Genomic DNA, 2,694 nt, shown 5'->3' with positions numbered 1-2,694 from the left:
TGAAAGTTGTCGTAATCCAGCGCTCACCGAAAAACGCCTCAAATATGTATTAAATCCCCTCAAACCAGTTAACTTTCTTTTGGCAAATCAGTATGGCCTTTTCCGGCTTATGTTTAAAAATGTTTTTGATGGACTAGCACAATTCTGCAGCCTATACTGGAAAAAAACCTACCGTACAGTATGTCAGGCTGCGTAGTAAAGAATGGTGTTTCTGTCCAGTTCCTTTGTAGCGTTAAATTTGCGTTTACCTCGTGCTTCAGAAGGCCTGGGTGCACTGACTGGCTGCTCTCATTCCGCCTCTGGCAAGAGGCTTGCGGCAGAGAGACCTAAAGGAACATCCTCTTCTTGCAACCCCAGAGCCATATCACCAACGTTTATCTCAGGTTGTGTTACTTCCTTTTAAATTTGTGACTGCATTTCGGAAGTTAAGCACTGAGCTCAGTTATTTTAAAAATAACGGGCTTAGATAATCTGTTCAAAATGTCGTACTTGTTGCCTGTTCATTTGTGTTTTATCTCACGTTTGAGTAAGCTTATACAGTCTTGTATGTGTTAGTAGAAGTCCTCGTCACATATTCTTCAAACTATTAGCGAAGCCAAGCCCAGAGGATCTGGAGACAGATTTTGTTTGTGATTCTGCTGCAATTTGAGACATAGCTGTTGTCATTACAGCATTAAATCACACATTATTTGGACGCATCACGAGTGCCTGGTTGTCTTCAGGGACCTTCCCATTAACTGGTAGTGATATCTGGCAATCGTTAGATTGAACAGGCTAATCTTACATTAAAATGAAATGGTAACAAATGCTGCTGGAAGGGAAGATAGCAGCGAAAGAAAGAATTGACACAAGGAGGCAGAAGAGGTGGTTTTGGACTTAGATATGCTACCTGCTGTGGGCTTAGCTCCTTCTAGGTGGTAGAAGAAGAGGTAGCAATGGACAAGCCTTGGACAAATTTTCTTCTTTGCAGTCACATTGGAATAATTCCTAGGGACATGCCCCTCTCAAACCACCTTTTTTATGGCTGGTTTTCCTTTGTGTACTCATACTGGAAATATTTGCCTCCCTATATTTGTTTAAATGTCCAGCTGATTTTTAGGGCACCGATATGTAACACTTGTTTAAATTTATCTCCAGAAAATTACTTGGAAATCTCAAAGTGTTATTTTGAAGATGGAAAGAAATTAGGTTAACTTGCTTATTCAGCATTACCCAGTAAGTTGCCTGAAAAACTAAAAGCAGTCTTCACGTGTTACTTAGCTTTGTCCTTGGACTGTACACATGCCCAACGGAATACAAAAGTAACACGGAGAAGGGGGCAGTTTTTCTGCCAGCATTCTTTTAAACTATGTTCTTATCGGTAATCCCTCTTCTGTGGACATGATTTCAGGAGTTTAGTTCTGGTTTATTGTTGTGGAAGCTGCCTGTACAGTACATTTCCTTATTACTCTAGATACGAATCAATGTGTACAGTAAGAAAAAAAAAAAAGGGAAAAAAGTCCATTCTGAAAAGGCTGAGAGCTACCTTCATTGCATATTCTGGAACTGATCACATCAACCTTTTAAATGTCCTTGCATGAGGACGAACGTTGAAAATTTCGCAGATAGTAATGAAATGCTGCAAAAGTGATGAAATGCTTAGAAAAAATTGTCATAAGGAGTTGAGTGTATTTCAAAGACACTAAGATCACTTAATTATGTTATGTACATACCCTCTTGGAGACAAAATATTACATACCAGAAGACTCTTCAGCCAAGCTAGGAGAGGCATAACAAGAATCGAGGCTGAGTACTTCAGCTGAACAAATATTGGTTAGAGAGGAGAGAGCTGGGGTTTCTTTTGTCTTTTTTGTTTTTTAAGTGGAAGTAATTAGCTGTTGGAACAAATGACCCTGAGAATCAGGAGATTTTTCATTTTTAAATGAAGTCAGGGTGCCTCTCTGGAAGACATATGCTAGTCAAACTCAAGTCAGTGAGCTTGACTGTAACAAGGGTTATGAAATTATATAGCAGATCAGGACAGATTATATGATGACTCTATTGGGATGGATTATCTGTTGACTCTTTCTGAACTGAAAATCCCCACAGCTCCTCACGAATCAAGATGACATTGCAAGTGAAATGCTAATAAAAGAAAAATTCAATCATATCTTAAGCTCTAGCTTCTGCAGAAAGATGAAAAAAGAACTGAAAAGTAAATGGTCTAAGTCTTCATCCAGTGCTAACAGGACTGGTAATTTATACCAGCTAAGAAGCTAGGCTTACATGCAATGTGATTTATTAAATGCCATAGCTACTTGTAGCCCTTGACAGTATTAATTAGCTAATATGATCTATTCAAAGATGTGATTCATCTGGAGATATTCACTGGCAAATTGTAGATATGATTTTAACGCCATTGGCAACACCACAAATAGCTGACAGACTTCCACACTAGGAGCTTTCTGCACAATATATTCAACTGATAAGGCAAGGGTATGGCAAAGGCTACAAGAAATCAAGGGCATGCCAGCACAAGTAATGACAGTGGGGACGGTGTGTGAGGAGATTGGTAAGCAATCAGGTTGAGAGAGAAGCATGAAAACATAATGGAAGAAAAGAGAAGGAAAGGAAAGGATGAGGGCTAGACAGTCTCCAGAAACTGATAAGATGAAAAGTGCCCATATGATAAGACCTGTGACAGGGCAGCACACA

The sequence above is a fragment of the Haliaeetus leucocephalus genome, unplaced genomic scaffold (assembly GCF_000737465.1).
Source record: "Haliaeetus leucocephalus isolate CR32 unplaced genomic scaffold, Haliaeetus_leucocephalus-4.0 Scaffold262, whole genome shotgun sequence".
Taxonomy (NCBI): Eukaryota; Metazoa; Chordata; class Aves; order Accipitriformes; family Accipitridae; genus Haliaeetus; species Haliaeetus leucocephalus.
The sequence above is the reverse complement of the archived record's forward strand: the minus strand, read 5'-3'. Positions refer to the sequence as shown.